Below are 16,143 nucleotides of genomic sequence, written 5' to 3'. Positions count from 1 at the left end.
TCATTTTTTTTTTGAAACTGCACATAACATGACTTAAGTGAACCCCTGACATATTGTTGAAATATTAAGTTGTCAGGTCCTGAAGTTAGTCAAAGGTGGTTTGAGATGATTTCTTCACATCATCTAATCCCTTTAAGCCTTGATTTCCTCATCTGTAAGAGGGAGAATAACACCTATTACACAAAGTAGTTGTGAGAGGTCATGAATTATTGTTTTAAAGAGTTTATTTAACTACTCTAAGATTTCATCTCTCTCCAGTCAGAATGGCAGCTATTAAGAATACAAACAACAATAAGTGTTGATAAAGATGTGGGGGAAAAGGCACACCTATACATTGCTGGTGGGACTACGAATTGGTGCAGCTAATATGGAAAGCAGTATGGAGATTCCTTGGAAAACTGGGAATGGAACCATCATTTGACCCAGCTATCCCACTCCTTGGTCTAAACCCAAAGGACTTCAAAAGAGCATACTATGGTGATGCAGCCACATCAATGTTTATAGCAGCACAATTCACAATAGCTAAACTGTGGAACCAACCAAAATGCCCTTCAGTAGATGAATGGACAAAGAAAATGTGGTATGTATACACAATGGAATATTATTCAGCATTAAAAGGGAATAAAATCATGGCATTTGCAGGTAAGTGGATGGAGCTGGAAAATATGATGCTAAGTGAAATTAGCCAATCCCCAAAAAGCAAATGCTGAATGATTTCTCTAACTTAAGGATGCTGATTCAGAATATGCTGTGGGATGGGGGATGGGAGGATTAAATAAACTCTAGATAGGGCAAAGGGGAAAAGGGGGAGGGAGTGGAAGGGAGGGAGCATAGGGTTAGGGAAGACTGTGGAATGTGATGGTCATCATTACTCAAAGTACATGTATGAAGACACAAAGGATGTGGCTCTATTTGTGTACAACCAGAGATGTGAAAAATTGTGCTCTACATGTTTAATATGAATTGTAATGCATACTGTTGACATATATAACAAAAAAATAAAGAGTGTAATTGTAATAGTAGTATTTAGTAATTGAAGCTAGTTTCCTAGTCTTGTGGCTCTTTGTCATCAATGTCAAGCATGGCATTTTCCACTTGGCTTTCTGCTTCTGTTACTGGGATGCTGCGTGAGTGAGGCTTTGCTGGAAGTCATTTAGATGAGAAGCCATCACCCCTGGCTTCACCTCCCCAGCCTCTTGGTTCTAGGTTGATCAAGTGATTCTGTCTCCAGGAGGAAGTCTCTAACAGATAGTAGGAGCCTCTGCGAGACAGTTTCATTGGTTGCAGGTCTTTGATTCCTTAGTATGAAAACAACTGAAATTGAAAGATTCCTGATCGGGGGTCTTTGTGGGAACCACCGTGCAGGGTGTGGCCAAGCAAGATGGAACCATGAGAGGAAAGGTCTTCTGTGAAAACGTGATACTGGCTTTTGCTCTCGTCACACTTGGGTCTGTCAGGATATAAAAACTCGCCAAATCGATTCTCACTTTCTCGTGTTCTGGAGAATGGCTGGAGATTCCCTGAGCCACACTCTGCCCAGGACCTGTGTCACTGAAATTGGTTCCCATGCAGTGGGGCAAGGGAGCCACACCTGTGGCCAACACAATCCCACCAAGTGATAGAGGCCCCAGGGAGAATCTGTCCCAAATAATGGAGAAGATACAACTTGAAGGATGCCTACCCCTTCAGCTCTGGGAATCCGTGAGTATGGAGATAATGAGTCAGTGAGTCAGAGAGTCAGTGGTGACCTCTCTGAACTGCTGGGCAAACATGACTTAAATGTGGAAGACGTCTAGGCTAAGCACAGTGGTACGCCCTGTAATCTCAGTAACTTTGAGGCCGAGGCAGGAGGATCATAAGTTTGAGGCCAGCCTCAGCATTTTAGTGAGGGCCTGTCTCCAAGTAAACACTAAAAATGTCTGGGGGTATAGCTCAGAGGTAAAGTGCTCATGGGTTAAATTCTTGCCATAAATAAATAAATAAAAATTAAATTAAATAAAAATGGAAGTCACCATCACTTTTGGCCAGAATACAACTCTTAGAAGAAGTTGATAAGAAATGCTAGTTTCCTTCCCATGTTTCAGAGGAGGAAACTGAACCAAAGAGATGATGCCAGGTTAAAAATCCTCCCAGGTGATCTTGTGGTCAAACTTGATATCAAATCCCTGATAGTGCATTATGGTGGCTTATCTGTCAGGGTGGGTCATTTGCTCCCTCTTGACTTACAGATGTATTAAAATTGCCTGTTCTTTTTAAATTGTTTGTTAAATTTTTTTTTAAATTTAATTGCTTATCCCAGTACCTGGTGTCTAGTAGGGTTATATCATCTTTTGCGTAATGCTGCAAAAATAAATCCATCAATGACCATCAAGTCAGAGGACTTGTGCAAGAAAGAACTGAGAGGAAATGCAGTGGTAGACCCTGTGTTTTATTTCAGTCATATCCATTGGTCTTCTACCCTCCCCATAGCAACCCCCCTCTCCACCAAAAATTAAAATAAATGAAGTTGCAAGATGGCAAAGATGACAAGGATGCAGGCCAATAGAGGTGGGGGAAGAGACCCACGAGGCCTTTGGTATTGCTCTTGCCTCCTTAATTCTGTTCCTCAAGTGTCGCCCCCATCTAAGGCAATGAGCAGAGCGATCACTGCATCTCCCTCTGGCTGATATTTATCTAGATGGGTGGTAAGTCCACTGGGCAGAGGTCGGGTCTCCATTCAACAAGTCTTTTGAAAATATTTACTTTAGAGGCCAATCCTTGTTCACAGACCCAACCCACCAGACAAAAGAATGTGGATTCTGTAGGCACCTTCCCCTGTGCTCAGGTTAAATGTCCCAAAGTCCTCATGCCAGACCACACTCAGCAGAGGCTTCCTGGAAATTGGGCAGCACTCAAGTGACCTCGAGTCAGGGTTGCCTTGGAGACCACTGCAGTGTATTGGAACCAGCCGCGGGGCTGCGTGTCTGCCTCTGCCCACCTCGTGGAAGGGAAGGAAGGGCCAGGTCAGGAGGCTCGGAAGGGCCGATGCTGCGTGGTGTGTTGATTTGGGCACATTTGTTTACACATGCCACTTCCTTTCTTGGCGTTCCATTTCCCCACCAAATGTGCTCCTTTTCTAAATTGTAGCTCTATCGCTGCTGTTCTTGTTTGGTGACAAACGGGAGAGGTGACTGGGATAAAGCCCTTAGAGCTGGACCCCCTAACTCTCCATCAGTGAGCTGGACATCACGGGGGTGACCAGATGCCCACAACAGAACCTGGCTGGGCTTCCTTTGAGGCAAAGCCAAGTCTCGGATCCCCTGCTCCTTTCCCTCTATACCACTGAGAAAGAATTCAGTCTCAGGATTAAGATGACGCTCTTGGATCTATCAAAACTCAGATGAAATTTGGAATTTTCACCCTAGCTGGTTGCAACATGGGCTCCTAGGTGCTTATTATTTATTCCTAAGGGACAGGGAGCTGGCTATTGACCAGGTAGTAAGGAACATTTAAAGGCCTTAAACCTTATTTTTCCTGCAAGGGAAGCATTTGTCAGCCTCCCAGATATGATTCCTCAAAGGCACATTCTTTCATTCTTCTCTCCCTACAGGCATAAACATTCAGCATGTTAAACTTGAAACACACAATGTTATCTACTTCTGGTGTCTTATGTAACTTTTCAGGAATGTTGAAAGACTTTCCGGGCTCCGTGAGGTTGGGAAGGGAGAAAGGAGAGAAGGGGGCAGGGTTGGGATGGTGGGGAGTGGGGGGGCAGGAAAGGACCCAAGTTCTTTCCATACATCACTCCATCGGCTGTTTGTGACATGAAGTTATTGCAATTAAGATACAAGCCGGATGTGTGGGCTAAAAAATCTCAGCTGATACCACAAGCATTTATTGATAATGAAAACTTGGAGGAAGAAATCTGGAAAACTGTTGTCTTTAGCCATTTCCTATGAAGAGGACAAACCATATGGATTCATCAAAAAAAAAAAAAATTGCTCCATCTTATCTAGGAGAAGAGAAACGTGTTTATTTTGCTGCAAAAGGAATGTTTCTGTCAAGTTTTAAGTGTCAATCTTCTAGGTTAGGGCTTTCCACATCGCACACTCCACCACATTGTCTTGCTTTAAACAATCCTTTTGGAGTGGCTCCATAAAACCTGGCAAACAGCCGCAGTTACAAGAGTGAAACATTCAGAGTTCATAATCCAGAGATCTTTGATTGCATGGCCCTCTGTAACCCAATTAAACCCGAATTAGTTTATCAGGATAAGTAAATATCCCTCCAGGCCTAATGCAGTAAAATGGATTCAATTTGAGAATATTCTGCTTTCAAGCAAGACATAATCAGGGAAAAGTCTAAAAAATGCTCTGAAATATTTTTTTGCAAGTACCTGGTAAATTAATGGGAATAATTAGCAAAAGTCACAACCCTCAAGAGGCTAGATTAGAGGGAAAATTTAAGAATAGAGTATCTTAGATAAATGCTAAACAGAGAGCACCGAAGTCTGGAAATATTAGCATCAGACACAGAGGAAATACAAGAAGAGTAAAGAAAGGACACGCAGCTTCTAGAAAGTTAAGCTTCAAGTTCTTTTACTGAAAAACCGCAAAGAGCAAAAGATGAACTTTCATAATCGTACATTCTGCACATCTTATTTGCACTTTAGAAACAACCCACAGTTCAGAATTTTGTTGGATGAGCACATCGGCATGTTTACCATAACATCTATAATGTGAATTAAAATGTCAGGTGACTACTTCTTACCAATAAAATGAAAGATGGAGGAGAGATCTCCTTTCTGAACCCTCATCTTCCAGAGAAGATAGGCCTGCTGGGTTATTGAATCAATATTCTTAGGGACTCAGGATTACGTAAAGGGAGAAATAGCTCAGGATGATTATCAATCACAAAACAGTCCTAATCTAGTCTGCATCATTTTATGTACCTCTGGAAGCACCCAGCTATCTTGTCTGGGTTGGAATAAATCTGAAATTGCAATAAGAATTTAGATTGCTTCTGGAAGACTTTCCAGTAAAAGCTGAGGGCCAGAAAATTTAAATGGGTGGTCCCAATTCTACAGATTTAGGTAATTATCAATTCTTGTTGCAAAGTGGCCCATGGTGAATTTACCTGAGTCATGGAAAAGCAAACTGGGCGCATAGGAGTTGAGGCTCACAGCTAACAGAAACAAGCTGCAAAGCTCCCTCCAACTCTGAGGGAGTCCTCACACAAAACATCCCCTGGAGAAGGCCCCTTTTGATGATCTGCTCATTGCCAAAGGTAAAAAGGTCTGCCTTAGCCTTGATTTTCCTCTACCCATCATAGAGTCCTAATCCGGCAACTAGTTCTAATCTTCTGCTTGGGCCCAGTGGACCAGTCTGTGTGTGGAATAGGTTCACGTAAAGAAAATAACTTCTTAGATATAAAGGGCTTCCTGTGTTCTGAAGACCAAAGAAGAGGCCCAGTGCCTGGGGCACTGGACCTGGTTCAGTGAATCACTTTGGGGACCTCTGATTCCCTGGCAACAGCAGCTCTGCAGACACAAACCCTGAATTCTCTGGAATTGTTCAGAGAACACAGGAGCGACCACGGAGGGGTTTTTATGTGGGCATGCTCATGGAATCTTCCACTAGTTTTCCTCTTACAGAGAGAGGAAAATGGAGATTTATGACATGTTCCAGATTTGTGAATGATGCCCGGTTTAAGGGCTCGTAGTTCAAATGTGTCAGCTCTATTACTGCTAGAATGTTTCCTAGAGAGTTCTTATGGAAGTTTCCAAAAACCAATTAACCATAAAATGAGTGTGGCTCTTAGCACTGAGTCCCTTATTGTGTGTATATGCACACCTACCTACATTTATTTTCTTTGGAAAAATTGATAGGAGAGAAGATCCTGAAGATACTTTTTTTTTTTTTTTAAATACAATTTCCAGAGAAGAAACAGATACCAATAAAACATCATTCCTCGGTTTTCCGCACCCGGATTATTCCCTATTGGCCCAGGGCAACAACTTAAAATCACACCTGTTTCATGTGCTTTTCTTGCCATCTCTAACCATTAGTCTGGGGAAAATTCATGATCCTACTTTTAATGTATTCTATGTGGTTACTTTTCTATTGCATCTCAGGATATCAACATTCAAAGCAAATTTAGAGACTGTCTGCTCCAGGTTTATAACCCAGGTCAGACAGAGGAGGCTCCTCCACCACCCATCGTTCAGGAGAGACAGACCTTGGATCATGACGCCTCCCAGCACAGGGACTCTCCTCCCACTTTAAGCAACTCTAATTTGAGAGGATTGCCTTACACCAAAGTTTAGTTCTCTGGAGTGGCACAGAATAAGTGGCCTCTGTTCCTGAGTAAATCTTTAACTTGAAGACAGATATTGTGGACCATGCTCCTACTCCTCCCCATGGATGATGCAATCTCTTGGCAGGAGTTTCTGATATAAACACCGGACAGGGTCAATTCTAGGCGAAGGTGGCACAAATGTATCCTTGCTACCATTTTAATTCATTATATCTAGTGTTACTGCAGAAAATTCTCCCTCTCAGATGAGGACAACGGGGACAAACTAAATCACTCTTCTTTTTCTAATGCAAAGAGACAAACACCACCCCATCTCTCAAGGGTCTGTGTGCTGGCTCCTCCTAGCAGTGACAGCCCTGATATAATAACTGTCAGTACTTTTCAGAAATTGGGCTGAATAACCCCAGAGGGCTGTGGACTCCCCAGATGCAGTTCAAAACCACCGTATCAGTCATGGCATCCTTAAGACAGAATGGGGCAACACCTGTAACAGGAATTTACCCTTTATACTCCCCACAGCAGTAGCTCAGTCCTAGGTAAATCCGATAGGGCCCAGGGATCGCTGTCAAGAGGGCCTCTGGAGATATGGGTGTCACACAGAGACCCACCATATTGCATGAGCATCTGTTTATTTATATTGTGTAACAAAATCCTCCCTAGTAGTATTTATTAGGGAAGGCATATGTGGAGGGCTGTGCTCTTGCTTCTTTCTGACCACAGGGATCTATTGGTATTTCAAACACTGAGTTTACTTGTCAAGAAGGCGGATCCACATATCTCAAGATGAAAAATGTCACCCCCATCCCATTCCACCCAAGTTTCTCCTCTGGGTCGTATGTTGACATCACCTTTGGAAGTGACACCGGTTGCTCCTCTTGTCAAGGACTTAGTGGGGAGTGTTATCTTTCTCCTTTACTGGTCTGTCAGCATCTTAAGAGCAAGAACCCCATGATGAGGGCAGCACCCCAACCTCTCACATACATAGGTACCATTGCTGAATTCCTCAAATTTCCTTTCAAAGACCAGCAGCTTTCTGTGTTTTCAAGCAGAGGATTCCACGGTCCTCTGGGGCCTTGGGAAAAAAAATGGGCCCTTCAAAGTGGGCAGGGGTAGGATGACTGGGACAGACTCCTGAATTTCTGGAAGGGAGATGGTACAGATGTTCTTGGGTATTTAAAGAGATGCTTACTGAAATCAATGTACCACAAACAGGTAAGTGACTAAGGCCAAATAAAGTGATTTCATGATTTTAATATATTACAGAAAACTTTGACTAACAAAATGTTAAGCCGTAAGATGCTTAATGACATTCTAATAGTTTCACTTAAGGAAATATGTAATTTGACAAGGCCTCTAAATGAGCAAACGTTACTCTTCTCTATTTAAAATAGATCAGGAAAGAGAAAAAGAGAAATATTGCTATTTATAAAACATGACACTCTGAAATGCAAATATTTTGCATTAAAAATCTGTACTTTTAAAGTATAGGTCTAACGATGAATCCAAGGGTCCAAAGTATGAGAATGAACACACTCGCTAAAGTAGATCAGAAAAAAACAAAACCTCAGATGGATATCCAAGAGTGAATCTGCTCCCTTTCTGTCTAGTCTGGGCCTAAATCCAACCCAAACAAATGGAATCTGGAAAAGCTCCACCCTGGAAGACCCAGCTTGAGTTTCCCTTTGGAGAAGTCCTGAATCAAAGACCATGGGAGGTTTGGTGGTCACTTAAAAAGCAGATCTCACTGGTGTGGCCTCTCCATCCTATACACATCAGATGTGCCCATGGAATTCTAATGACAGTTTCACTGGGCAGCCCCAACAGAAAACCTCTTGTCCAACGTTGCTTCCAGAAGCAAACTCAATCAGGCGACAGGGAGCAGCTTCTAGGAAACTTGACCAGTGCTGTACTTAGGTCTGTTCCTGAACCATGGACTCCCCAAGGAACATAGGTACACACGCGTGCATGCAGAACAGCACCCATCCCGATCCATGTTCAAAGCAGATGACAGCACATAGGGCAAGACACCTTCTGGTGTAAGAGTCTATATTTTATTTTTTGGAGATGCCTGTTTCTGATGATGTCATTATTTCTACCTTTATTGAATATTAATCTCTAATACAATTTAAGAGAAACAAAGTTTTTTTTCTATTCAGGAACTTGATATATGAACTGATTTTTATCAAAGAAAGAAGAAAAATAGGATGCATTCATTTAAAGAAATCTTTATAATGATTTTGGGCTAAGAGTTCCGAGAGAAATCATTTTTGATAGATTTATAAATAGACAGGATCACGTACCTCAGTTTGGTTTCCGAGGGCAGCAGACTCTCCTACCAAATTCATGATTACAAGAGACAAGCTACAAACAAATCTTAAGAAAGTATTCTTATTTTGTGGAGTTGTGGTTATTTATTTAGACATTAACCTCTGCCTTATGGTCTTCCCAGGAGGGTTGTGAATATTAAATTTGATGATATATGAAAAGTACCTTTGCAAATTAAAAGGGCTATAAAATGGAATGGACGGTTATAAATAGAAGTTTCTGTGTCACTGACCATCAATTTTAGGTTTCATAAAACCGAAGTTTACAACAAATCCAAATCTAAGTAGCAATCTTCCAAATCCACTTTCAGAATGATCTTGAGACAACTTTCAAGTTTTTTCATATGGAAACTTACTGAAGAAAAGAAATAATTCTATTATATTATTTTCTGCCATCTTTATCCCAGAAGAGAAGTTAGAACATTTTGCAAGCTGGGTCAGTTCAAAATTCCCCAGTGGCTAGCTGCCAAAATTGGTTGTATGTAGACCAAATTCTTTAAGAATGATATTAAGAAGTGTGAATTTTTCAACCCAGTCCCCTCTCCATTTGTAATAAATTCAGAAATATTTCAATTTCACAGAATCAACTTCCTCATAAGTTTTCAGGAAATCCACATTAAGTGTTATCTCCTTGACTTAGGGGAAGGGAAATAAGGCATATTCTGCCAATAGATAGTTACACAATAAAAAAGCAACTTAAAAAACAAAACAAGGTATTAGGAAAATATGGGTTTCCAGATGTCTTGAGAACGTAGTGGCATAAAATGTGGGAAATATTTTTCCTATGACATTTTAAAAATTTTACAGTAATTTCAGCTTTAAGGAAAAATTGAGCAGAAAGTCCAGGAGTTCCCATGTATCTCCTTTACTATTAACATTTTGCATCATTAAATTATTAAAATAAATAAGCCACCATTAATATGGTTAATGACAAAATCTATGGTGTACATTAATTAGGGTTCACACTTTGTGTATATTCTCTGTGGTTTTTTAAAAAATATCATTTTAGTTGTCAATGAATCTTTATTTTGCTTATTTATAGGCAGTGCTGAGACCCAAACCCAGTGCCTCACACATTAGATAGGCAAGCGCTCTACCACTGAGCCACAACCCCAACCCTATTATCTGGGTTTTGACATCTGTATGATTGCTTATTGCTTTTTAATGCCAAAAACGTTTCATTATTTGAATGTACTACATTTGTTTTTTCATTTATCTACTAAAGAACATATCCTCATCATAACAGTCTCCCAAAATGTAGCTTCACTACCCTAAAAATTCTCCATGCCCCACTCATGCAGCCCTTTCTCCACTGAACCCCTAACAACCACTGATCTATTTAACGTCTCCTTAGTTTTGCCATTTCTAGAATCTCGTACAACCAGAATACGATAAAATAGCATGTAAGCTTTTCAGATCTTCTCCTTTCCAGTAGCAGTACTGATTAAAGATTTCTTATGTCTTTTTATGGCTTGATCGCTTATTGTTTTTTTTTAAAGAGAGAGAGAGAGAGAGAGAGAGGAGAGAGAGAGAGAGAGAGAATTTTAATATTTATTTTTTAGTTTTCGGTGGACACAACATCTTTGTTGGTATGTGGTGCTGAGGATCGAACCCGGGCCGCACGCATGCCAGGTGAGCGCGCTACCGCTTGAGCCACATCCCCAGCCCAGCTTATTGCTTTTTTAATGCCAAAAATGTTTCATTGTTTGAATGTACTATATTTGTTTTCTCATTTACTTACTAAAGGACATCTTGATTGCTTCAGATTATTAGCAATTATAAATAAAGCTTCCACAAACATTTATGTGCAGGTTTTTAATGTGGACATAAATTTTCAGCTCATTTTGTTAATACCTGGGAGTGTGATTGTTGGGTTGTATGGTAAGACTATGTTTAGCTCCGGAAGAGACCATAAACTGTCTGCCAAAGTGGTTGTCTGAGGGACATCTTTTAAAATACTTTGGGAAGCAGCAAAGAGGCATATATTGCATGTTATAAATTCAACTCATCATTTGCGTGTTGCATGATATTAAAGATAAATTAGGTAATAGACAAGAATGTATTTTTTTGGTTTTGTTTTTGCTTATGGGAAAGCCTAGTCCTATTCACACCTGATGAAGAGAAAAATACACATGAATTCATTGCCTGACCTCATAATAAACAACAACACCATCTCAGATTTAACCCTGAAATGGGCCTACATGTGAGCCCAAGGTGAGCGACTCCATTTGCAAATGCTATTTTCTCCCACCTTTATTGTTATCTTGCCTCACCTTCCTTCCTGAGCCTCAGTGTCCTTTAGTCTGAGAAAAGCCTCTTGCCACTCTCATGGTCTAGCACCATCTCTGTCAAAGAGCCACTGAAGCACAAGGGCACACTCTATATACTTCTATGAGGTAGGCAGATTAGCAGGAGCCAAGTTGGAATGCAAGATGGGGAAGACAGGAGTAGGAAGCTGCTGCTAACCTGGACTCCACCACCCATCTCCTTCCCCATTCCAGAAAGAGGCTGTCTGTCTCTGTAGGTTAATGTGCACACATCAAGGTTCCAAGGCCTGCAGGGACCACAAGCTGCTCCGAGGGTCAGTTGATGATTATATGAACTTCCACCCAAAAAGCTAGGCCAGAAAGGGGAAAATGAGGTGCATGCCCTTAATTTCAACACCGTGCAGGTGTAAAACTCCCCCCAAACAGGTAACTGCTACACAAAGTGCTGGCGTGGCTATCTGTGACTTGGGGTTTCTGGATACTATAAGCCCCACCTGCGTCCTAACAACAAACAAACAAACAAAAGGACTGGATGTGGTGCACTTAGTCTCCTTAACCTTCTGCCTACTCTCTCCAGGGTGTATCTCCCTTTCTCTCGCCTTTCCCTCACCTCACAATACATCTGCCTTAAATGCTGCCCATCTGCCATGTTGCACACGCTGCGTCTTGTCTGGGGAATTGTCTGACCTTAGACAAATCCTATCCACAGAAGGAGAAATAAATCATGACGCTCCACTATAGATTCTCAACCTCCAATAACACTTTCTCTGTCCTGTGGGCTGGATCTCCTTCCTTGACCTATGGCAAAATCACTCACAGGGCTGTTCCCATTATTGTTGCTGGGGGGTGGGGGTGTCAACCTTTTGGGTTGTCACAGTAGGTAGGAACTTTCACTGCCTTCTCCAATCACCAATGACCTTGATGTCCAACTTTACAGAAAGTGTACAACTTTACAGATAAGTGTCTTATCTACAGAAGACACATCCCAAGATGTCCTGTGAATGTCTGAAGCTGTAGCCCTTACTGAACCCAAACATGCACTGTGTTTTTCCTATAAATTTATACCTATGATAAAGTTTAATTGATAAACTAAGCCCAGTAAGATATTAACAATGACTACTAATAAAACAGAACAGTGTAACAGTATACTGTAATAAAAGTTATCTAAAACGTATGCGCTGTTATTTCTGGAATTTTCCATTCAATATTTTCTGACCACGATTGACTATAAGTAACTGAAATCCCCAGGGGTGAAACTGCAGATAAGGTGGGGCTGCTGTTCCTGGAAGTAGAGATTTCTCCTGCCTGTCTCCTCCCTCCAAAGAAAGGCTTTGTTCTTTAATTTATGGACCCTAACCTTGTAGAGTAAAGGTCTAAGTAAGACACGGCTCTGTGGACAAGAGCCATGAATTTCACACACAGAGAGGAACCCGCAAGCAGAAACGTACAGAACCATGTGTTAAGTAGCATAGAGGATCAAAACGTTCTCAGACTGCAGAGAGGGGCAGAGAGCTCATCTGGCGGTGGGTGGGGATGAGCGGGTGGGAGGCTCTTTAGCAGGTGGGGTCCTGGAAGTTCAGCTAGATTGAGAAGTCAGTCCTCCTGGTCAACACAGCCCTGCAAATGCAATTTTTACAAGTGCCTGGCTCAGAGGAAGTAGTGACGTGGATACAGAATGGGTTGGGATGTTCTCCCAAGGTGTCCCACAAGAGGAGAGTTCCAGCGCCACTGGAAGCCACCAAGATTGGGCAGGATGCCTCTGGCCCTCCCACTCCATCCTGGGCCTTGAAGTGTGTATGTGTCTAGGTGTGAAAATCACTTATTCTCTAATTGTTGCTGACAGGTCCTGCTTTCAGTGAAGACCAAGTGTCAGCATTCCGAACAGCTCAGAAGACAGGGGAAAAATGACCACTTGGCTAGAAATCCACACTGAAAGAAGAGAACATCCTTTGTTCTTCAGAGAGCGAACTAAATCAATGCCTGGGGTTCCTGGACCAAGCAACATCAGCACCACCAGGGATGCTGTGAGAAATGCAAATCTCCAGCCCCCACCCCCAGACCTCGTGAATCAGAAACTCTTGGGTGGGGCCCAGCCAAACAGACTTTAATGAGTTCTCCAGGAAAATCAGACCCAGTGAGAGTTCTGGAACCAACACTGCAGACAACAGGAGTTGCCAGTGAGAGGAAGACGGAAGTTTCAATCAAGCATTTGTTTCTGTCATGAATAAAACAGATTCTAGCTAAAGAAAACATAAAACACACATGACTCTAGGGATGGGACAACTTCAGGACTTTAGTGTAATTGGCCCTGAATAATGCATTTAAAGTCCTCCAATTGATTGCTTCATTTCTGGAGATAAAGCCAATCTTTTGAAGCTGTGCAAGAATATGAGAAGCAAATAAAGGTGAGCAAACTGTAAAAGTGTACAGTACTCTATTTATCCACGTTGACAGTTCAGTTGTAAATGTTTATAGCGCCTCAGAGTCCAGAGGAGAAACCACCCAGGGCCACGTGAAAGTCCTCCCAACCATCTAGGTTGAGCAAGGCTGGCAGCCCCCGGGGGACTCACCACAAGGAAGTCAGGGAAAGGGGGCGAAGGGCCAAGCCGAATTGATAAATATTTACAAGCAGATCATTGAAGAATGAGAGGGTCGCTATTATAGTCAAAAGGCAACAAGTCATTTTTGAATAGTGGCATCTGAAACTGGAAACAAATTTTGTTGCTGAAATACGAATTGGAGGAAATTGCTTTTGTGGGAAAACATTTCCTCTCCACAGTGGGTTTCTCTTTTGTGTTCTGCCTGTTCTGGTTGTTGGAATTTCAGAGCAACTGGGATCTCCTGATAGGGCACCCGCTTCTGTTCCAAGCTCCCCATGGGGCCCTGGGCAAGGTGTCTTTGCCCTGTGTCTGCGCTTTCTCATGGCAGATAATGCCCTAGGAGCCTGACTTTCTGTCAAATGTTATAAGATCTGCAGATGATTGTTTCTAAATGCAGACTATTAAAAAAAAAAACAGCCTAAAGAATTTGCAGTGGCCACCCCAGTCCTTCCTCTTCCTCTTCAGTAATTGCATAACCATTAAGATTTTAAACCGTGACCTTGGTTTTGGTGCTATGGAGAATTTTTAAATATAGAAAGGCAGTTTGTATCTCTGAAGAATATGAATGACAAGAAGTAAAGACAGATGAACTGCTCTCTAAAAAGGGTCATCACTGCATGTTAGCAAAAGGCATGAGAGACTTCTTTAATGGGTGGTCATTGGGTCCACTTTTTTGGGGGGAAGTTATTTTATAAGAACATGAGAAAGAATACCATCACGTCACAGAGTGAGGAGGGATGGGGTGGAGTAGGCTCCCTTGTTGCTGTTTTTACAAATATGGTTCATCTAGAAGCTCAGAGAAGAAGAAAGAATGCAGAGCATCTTTTCTGAAAATCAGCATGAGAAAAAGCACTAGTGATACACAAGCAAAGTGCAAAACTGAACTTCATGAAAATTTAAAAATATTGCTCTTCAAAGGATACTCTTAAGAAATGCAAAAGCTTGGATTGGGAAGAACTATTTGCAAGAGTTACCCTGGATATAAGAGGAACTTTTACCACTCATTAATACAAAGGCAAGTAACTCAATTCAAAATGGCAAAAGACTTGAATAGAGAGATAAAAAAGAAGATATTTAAATGGCCAACAAACATGTAAAAAGGTATTCAAAAATAGTCCAATTTCATCAGTAGCCAGTAGGTATCAGGAAAATGCAAGTTAAAACCACAATGAGTTATCACTGAATATCTACCAGGATGGTTAAAATTCTATTTGAAAGGCCGACAACATCAAATGCTGGCCAGGATGAGGCACAAGCAGCACCCTCAGACATGGTTGGGAAGAGTGTAAAATAGTATCACCACTTTGGAAAAAAAAGCCACTACCTTCTTAGGAATCTAAATATATTCCGACTTTTTTTTTTTTAAGAGAGAGAGAGAGAATTTTAATATTTTATTTTTTAGTTCTCGGCAGACACAACATCTTTGTTTGTATGTGGTGCTGAGGATCGAACCCAGGCCGCACGCATGCCAGGCGAGCGCGCTACCGCTGAGCCACATCTCCAGCCCCTATTCTGACTTTTTAAACCAGCAATTCCAATCCACTTTGAAGTATTTACCTAAAAGAGAGAGAAACCTAAGTCCACACAGAGACTTGTACAATAATATTCACCGCAGATTTATTGTTTCCAACTCAGGTTGGAAACAGCACAGGTGTTTATCAGCAGAATAGTGGAAAAAAACCAAAAGGTAGAGTATTCTCACAATGAGATCCTGCTCAGCAATAAAATGGGACAAATTACTAGGCAACAACATGGATGGAGCTCAAGAGACATGCTGGGTTAGAAGAGCCTTTCATGAAAGTGGTTTCTTACATGGTTCCTTTCCATGAAGTTCTGAAACAGGAAAATAAAACTATGTTGGAAAAAATTCAGAAAGTGGTTATGCCTGAGAGCCCGGGAATGGACATTTACTAGAGAGCGTCATAAGGGAACTCTGTGGGGTGAAGGTCATATTCTATATATTTATGCAAGTTTAGATATCAGAGATATAGACATCTGTCAAATTCAGTGAATGTGTCCTTAATAGCTGTCTGTTTCATCATATGTAAATTTACCTCCAAAGAAAAAAGAAACCCTGTAGACAACACTGAAATCTTGTAATGTACATCCTGAAGTACCTAGGGATAAAGGACATTGGTGTCCTGCAATTTACTTTGAGATGCTCTGCTGAAGTAAAGGAAGATGGACCTATTGACTGATGGGCAAAGGTGTAGATGAATGGATAGATACATGATCAAGCAAGTGTAGCAATATGAGAAAATTAGTATCTCAAAGACCATAAGAAATGTTAAAAGGAAAAATTATATATGAATCACTTGGGAATATAGAAAATGCATATGCTCCTGGATCTTATTGCCAAGTGTTCTGATGTTGGAGATCTGAAAGAGCCTTTTCTAAGCACCTCAGTATGATCACATGCCTTGAGGTGGGCGTGGGAACCACTTTCCACTCCATGGCTCAAGCGTAGGCTAAACTGTGAACTCATCCGCTGGTCATTTCCTACACTTCACAACCCAAGGCAGAGCATCTTCTAATAGGACTTGGGATTCGATGACAGAGTCAATGTTTTTAAGCATTATGATCTTTGAGAGTGTGACTTAAGGCTCACTACAACCAGATGACGTAGGTCTCATTACACTCATTTTACAGGTGAAGAGA

Source organism: Urocitellus parryii, chromosome 8 (genome assembly GCF_045843805.1).
Source record: "Urocitellus parryii isolate mUroPar1 chromosome 8, mUroPar1.hap1, whole genome shotgun sequence".
In the NCBI taxonomy this organism is placed as follows: domain Eukaryota; kingdom Metazoa; phylum Chordata; class Mammalia; order Rodentia; family Sciuridae; genus Urocitellus; species Urocitellus parryii.
Note: the sequence above shows the minus strand (reverse complement) of the source record.